This window comes from Condylura cristata, unplaced genomic scaffold (assembly GCF_000260355.1).
Source record: "Condylura cristata isolate star-nosed mole 26May11 unplaced genomic scaffold, ConCri1.0 scaffold00006, whole genome shotgun sequence".
In the NCBI taxonomy this organism is placed as follows: Eukaryota; Metazoa; Chordata; class Mammalia; order Eulipotyphla; family Talpidae; genus Condylura; species Condylura cristata.
In genome coordinates this window covers 63,444,291-63,451,166 of record NW_004567107.1, presented here as the reverse complement: position 1 = coordinate 63,451,166, position 6,876 = coordinate 63,444,291, and the positions used below count along the sequence as shown (strand labels likewise).

The 6,876-nt window shown below is 43.6% G+C and overlaps 1 pseudogene; it reads right to left on the bottom strand.

Moving 5' to 3' along the window:
- Positions 1-1,745: 1,745 nt before the first annotated feature.
- LOC101626470 overlaps positions 1,746-6,876 on the bottom strand; it is a 12,080-nt pseudogene continuing 6,949 nt past the window's right edge.

Here is a 6,876-nt window from a genome sequence, read left to right as displayed (position 1 = left end):
TGATTCGTATATCTAGTCTCTTTCACTCGTGCTGTTAAGGGGAAGGATGTCCTAAAGGAACTCTGCAGAGTCTTATGGACTCCACCCCCTACTTCAGCTTTCTGGACCCTACACACTACTCCAGTGATTGGAAACTACAACTCCCAGCAGTACCAGGGAGAGAACTGCGAGGACCCAAGGGCGGAGCTAGCAGGAAGGAATTCTGGGACATTTGGGGGGATAAATATGGCGTGCTTGCGCTCATGTTGGCTCCTCTCTCCTTTGGGAAGTATCTCTCCGGACTGTGTGTGTTCGGTCAGCCTAGCCCAGCCTAGCCGTAAGGTATTCCACTTACTTTGTATCCTGCTCTCTTTCCCTGGGTTGTTTCCTAGTCCTTTCCCCTTTTGTAAATAAACGCATTATTGACCCTTTTGAGTGTACCTGCAGTGTAACTGAGTTGTGAGTGCACGGGGGAGGCCCCACAGACAGGGGGCCCGGTCCACTCTGGGCTACTCTGTAACAGTGCCTCTGCGCTAGAGTTTGTCCTGATTACCATTATTCCCATTTTCCTCAACCCTATATGAGGGGCAATGTGCCTGCCTAGTAAAACCATATTTCCCAGCTTCCCTTGCAGATGAGGGTGGCTAACAAGAAGTCAGGGAAGTAACTGAATGGGGTTTTGAGAAAAATGTTTAAAAGGATTAATTTACTTAGCAAGCGCCCCTTGGCTCTTTCCCATTCTTTCTTTGTCGCTGGATAATAAACATGATGGGTAGAATTCTGACTTTCATCCTTCATCCATGAGATGACCTAAGAATTAAAGTAATATGCAAAGGAGAGCAGAACAGAAGTCAGAAAGATAGTTTACAATGTGAAAGGAAAATCAGCTCCTATCTTATTCAAGTCACTGTTGTTTTGGATTTCTATTACTAGCAACTGAGCAAAACTCCTCATTAAGGTAAACTTAAAATCCTTCTCATAACTCAGTTTCTCTCCATCAAATAGTCCCCAGTTTCTCTCCACTAAATAGTTCCATCATTTATTTATTTGTTCCCTCAAACACTCTCTGATTGAAGACAACTATCCCAATCATTGGATTCTGAGACCATGTGGGAATAAAAGGATGTTGCAAATGCCAAAATGCACAAAACACAGATTGTGTTATTGGTTCTTATCATGATAATTTGTTGCTACTCAAGGGTCATATTTAGGGTGCTTTTGTAGTATGCAGTTTGCTGGAGGGAAACTCCTGTTAAGTGGCATGAATTATTGAAAGAGAGTGCTATTTGATGTTGTAAAAAAAAGCAGTAAGGGATGAGCTGTACAAGTGCTTCTCCTTCGCAAACTTTAATATGCACAGAAAAAGAATAAATTGCAAATTCAAACTCAAAAGGGCTGAAGAAGGGCCTGAGATTTTGCATTTTTTCTTTTTTTAAAGATACATTTATTTAGCAAATGATCCGACTACTACACTTAGCACTCAACAGCATATGTGCAGCAACAACAAAAAAATCTGTTAAACCCTTTGTTGGAATGCTTTACACTTCCATGGAACAGGAACTAAAATAACCTGGTATACAATTAGTCACAAATACAATCCTTGAGTTTTTACCCATGTGCATGAGTGTTGTCTAAAACATGTCTTTGTTGTTGTGCTGGGTCCTGCCACCACTGTGCTTGGCTGAGTTCACAACTCTGTTGTAACCTGTAGCTTTCCTGTCGCTTCTCTGGCTCGCCTCTCCTGTTAGGCTTTGTTTCCCAGTTACTTAAAACTTCCTGCCTATGCCATAGTTACTGCTGTTGCTGGAATTACCATTACACCTTGCTTTTGTGGTTTGCCAAAGTGGTGGCCTTCCCTGCCACAGACAGGGGCCAGAGTATCTGCCTCCAAAGTTGGGTCCAAAATGTTAACATTGCTGTAACTGCCAAAATCATTATAGCTTCCACCACCTCCAAAGTTGCTTCTATTATTCCATTCTAGCCATTCTATGTCCACCGCCATCAGGATTGCCACCAAAGGCACCTCTATCACTGAGGTTTCCTCCACTACAGAGTTGTCATTCTCACCAAAGCCACCTCCACCCCTGAAAGGAAAAAGGATGGACACCGTGAGTCTGTTCACCAGGAAAAGTCTCTGTTTTTATTTTCAGCATCAAGCTTATATACTCTAACAAAGGGGGCTACTGTGGCCTGTGCCCATTGGCCAGGCCCTGGCTAGGCGGTGGGAAGTATAAAAAATTATTTACAAAAGAACCTGTAAGCTGGGGTTTTTGGGTCTGTGCCCATGTACGAGGATGGAGACAGCCAGACCCTAGTCAAGGTCGCAGGCACTTCCTTGTCAGCCTGAAGCCCAGAATTGCTAACCAAGCTAAACTGCTAAGCCAAACTGCTTTCCTTCAACCACCACCACCAAACTTTCCAGAACCATTCTGTCCTTTCTGGATGGATGAAGCACCGATCATCTCTTGCTCAGATAGGGCTGTCCTTACATCACAGTTATGGCCATTCATGGTGTGTGTTTCTGAGTGACAATCTTGTCTACAGAACCATGGTCAGGAGAGATTACAAAAGCAAAGCCTCTCTACTTGCCACTGCTCAAAATAATTTCTTAGGTGGTGTCCTTCAGTGTCTTTAATGCCACAAACAAAAATCTCTCTCACAGTTAAGCAGACATAGGGTCTTTGAGAATCTTCTCTCAAAACAGCTCTTTTTGGTTCCACAACTCTTCTGTCCACCTTGTGTGGCCTTGTATTCATGGCTGCACCCATCTCCTCCACCATGGCATATGTGATCAGTCCCAAGCCTCTGTTTCTCTTGGCGTTAGGGTCTCTTGTTATCACACAGTTTGTGAGCATGCCCCATTGCTCAAAATGGCATCTCAAACTGTTATCATTTGTTTGAAGCTTAAACCTTCAAGGAAGAGCTTCTAAAGTGGTTCTGGCTCCTTGGAAGACTGTTAGACATGATGAAAGTGGAAGGGGAGACTTTTACGATGTTTATTTGGTGGTGCTCACAGTCAGAAAGGATCTTTTTAGAAATGCAAAATATCTCCTTTCTGACTGTGGACACTGCCAAGTAAGCATTGTAAAAGTCTCGCTTTCCTTTTTTTTTTTTTTTTAAAAGATTAGTTATTTATGCATACAGAATTAGGGTATAGGCCAGAAGTGGGGGGAGGTGGTGGGTGGTGGGAGGTAGGGTGAGAGGATTTAGCAGAGACAGAGTGAGGAGCAGAACAGGCAAATTAACAGAAATACACTGCTAAGGGGAGCAGTGGGTGAGACAGGAGAGGTCTGCTAGGCCATGTGGGTCACCTTCACAACCCTGGCAGGCAATGGAACTCCTACGGGTTTTGCAGTGCTGTGCTTTAATCTGTTGGCCACCAGGAAGTGTTCTCTCCTTCCCTCCTCCTCCATCCCCCTTCCCTCCTCCTCCTTCCTCCTCCCTCTTCTTCCACTTTCATCACTACCCTGAAGGAAACTGGAGGATCAGTGGCAGGAGTAAGATTGGGACCCACATTTTTCAGAAGCCACGGTCCCTATTTCTTTCTGGGAACTCTGCTAAAATTCTGGCTAAAATTTGTTCCTGCTAATTCTTCCTCCTAGCCCAAGAAATGCCTATGGGGCAGGAGAACTGAAGCCATCCCAAGTCTCCTTTAGTATTTGAGTATGTTTGGCTCAAATCACACCATCCTAAAGGCATTCTGTTGCTGCTAAGCTTTGTTTTCAAACACTGGGGCCCTGGGAGTGGGGAGTGGGAGGGATACTTGTAACTTGTGTTATAAGTATTTGTATTTTTGTAACTTTTGTGGGACAATTTCCACTTTGTAAGCTCAGCCTCCTTTTTGAAGGCCTGATGTTTCCAGAGCAGGAAGTCATGTGGGAAACTGGGAGTTACAGAGGTTAGAGCACAGACTGCTTTGGCTCCTTTAAGGGGCTACTAATACCTGATGATTTGGTCAGTTTGGTCCAGCAATGGCAGAGTAGTAAGTGCAGGCCCCAGTGAGAATCCTCACTTCCTCCAAAAATAGGAGATAAAGGACACTGTGTGTCCCCACAAAAGTTGGCAACCTAAGAGGACCCTGTGGTGGGCACTTTCTGTCTATGTTGCTCTTGGGGCTCTGGCATAAATCTGAGCCATTTCCTTCTTCAGTTCTCCACATGTGACTAGCCTTTGTCTAAATTCACCACTGTGGGGAACTGGATTCCCTGCACAACAAATCTTTGATAGATAATTTTATCATTCCAAAGGATGATATTAAGGAATGGGTATTAAGTGTAAGTGACTAACATGATCAGGCAGTGTGGCAAAGAAAGGACTGGGGGTGATTTGAAAGGGATAAGCCTGGGGTGTCTATAGAGCAAGGTTGGACTCATGCAAGTGCAGAGAGTGAAAGAGCTTCCCTGTTAGAAGAGAAACCAGGGCACATGATGTGGTTCCCCCTCGTCCCCAGGGGAGGAGCTGTGGTCTGCTTTGACGTTAGCTCTGCAGATGTGCTGAGACTATTAGAAGCACTGGTCTCAGGTCTGGGATCCAGCTAGAGAAGCAACACTAGTCCTGGGCAGAGAGTGAGCTATGTGGGCAGCCTTCTTGTTGCAGGACACCCAGGGGTACCCTAGTGTGGAGCATCTCAAGGGTGAGATAAAATCATCCTCCAGCCTTCATTTCTTCAGAGATGGTTCCTATTTGTAGGAACTCTCCCCATATTTCTGTAACAACATCAGCATTTTCAGGGTGGGGAAAACCAAAAGAACAAGGTAGCTGTGGCCCTGATGTTTTTGGATATCCCATTCTGTTCTATCTGGTTCTAGAAGCACCAGAAAGCTGGGGAAGCCTTCCCTAGAGCTTATAAAGTCTCCATCTCCCACCACCATTATCTCTGGGGTTGTGCTACTTGAAATGGTTTATACTTACTGCCTCCACTTTCTTGTTTCCCACTTTGCTAGCACTATACAACCTAGCTCTGCCCCATCCCATTCCACAGACACAGCTACCAGCGGCCAACTCTCTGTTCTTACTTTTTTTCTGGACCTGTTGACTATAATCTTATCTTTTCAAAATCTCAACTGTGGGGACTCTTAATCAGGGCTCTGTGAGTCCCTATCTAGTCTTCAAGAAGAAACAACATGTAGTCCTGAAATTGTTACACAAAGTGTTGTACCAATATGTATTTTCCCATCCTGGTCCCATTCCATAGAGTCTGAAGGGGATGAGTGATTTGCCCAAATGTTAAGAGACAGTGTTCTTGAAATCTGAATTGGCTAGGATTCAGTTCTGCTGGGAGTGATCCATGATAACAATAGTTGGTGTCTTTCATGTAGACAGAAGTAAGTTATGAGAACAGGGATGGTGACTCTGTTCTATGAAGACCTCTCACTCATTCTAGTTCTGCTTTGCCAGCCCCAGGAAATACCCTTCAATTTATGGTGCAAGATGTTGGCATTTCATGCCTTGGCAGCACGGTAGAGACAGAAACAAAGAAGAGCACAAAGGATATGTTTCTACTGTCTCTCAGTTTCTTGGGAACTGCTATGTGATATTTCTACTTTTATATTACTGGCCCATACTTATATCACATGGTCATATCTATCTGCAGAGAGGCTGGGAAACAGTGCCTTTACTCTGGGCAGTCAGGTGCCCACCTAGACTATTATCATGCAAAAGAGGAGAATAGATTTTGGGAGACAACTACCAGCACCTGTCAGAGCATCTGTGACAGCAATGTGTGTGTGTGTGTGTGTGTGTGTGTGTGTGAATCTGAATTCATATGGCACCCCTTTCTTGTTCCCTTAGTATATAGTATAGATGGGAAGTCACACTTTAGCCTAGACTATTTTGCTACCAGCACACATATATGACTAGGAATTGCTAGTTAAATGAACTTGCATGAGCACTGAACCTAGAATTAGATTAAGCGAGAAGAAGTGGCTGGAACTTTCATAAGATTGGACTTTTAAAAGCCTCTTGAGGCAAGGAGTCCATGCCAAGGACTTGCTGTTAGATTTCATATGCAATACTTACACATTTGGGTAAATTCCTCTGTTTTCAAGTTCCCCCAAATATCCTGAGGTCTTTCTTACCAACCTGGAGAGTATGGAAAGCCTGAAAACAATGTGCTTAGTAAGGGGACTTGATAATCAAACATTCTTAAAGTTAACCTTTCTTCCTTAATGTTGTCTGGTTGTATCTAATTCTAGGCACATCATTCTCCAGTTACATTATAATACAAACCTGGGTAATATAACCAGTGTTTCCAAATGTTTTCTGTTATAAGAAGAAAAGATTCTCCTTGTAACTAACATGAAAATAACAATATTAACATGAACATGAGGATACTTATTAAGAGTTTCTGAATTCTGGCAGAATCAGGGAGAAAATATACATATTTCAATGTACTTACAAGGTATACTCTGCCAAACAGCAATATGTCATCAATAACTAAAGACAAAGTTTACAAAAGAAAGCGAACCCTTTCCACAGTGATGGAGCTGAGTGTAAATAAGGAATCTCTTTCTTTTCCAAAAGTCAAAGCTAAAGTAAAAGCTTTGAAGGCCAAGAAAGCACAAGGATAAATAGATGGGACTACATCAAGTTAAAGAGGTTCTGTACAGCAACAGAGACATTACAGAAAACAAACAGACATCCCACTGATTGGGAAAAAATTTTCTCACACAAAACTAGTGATAAAGGATTGATCACAAAAATTTACAGAGAGGTCCTCCCTGGTGGCGCAGTGGGTTAAAGCACTGCACTAAGAAATTTAAGCCACTTCCGCATGAGTTCCATCCGGGCCGCCCCGGAGGAGATCCACATGGCATGGCAGACCTCTCCTGACCTGCCCGCTGCTCCCCTCAGCAGTGTACTTCATCGATCTGCCTGTTCTGCTCCCTCTCTGTCCCT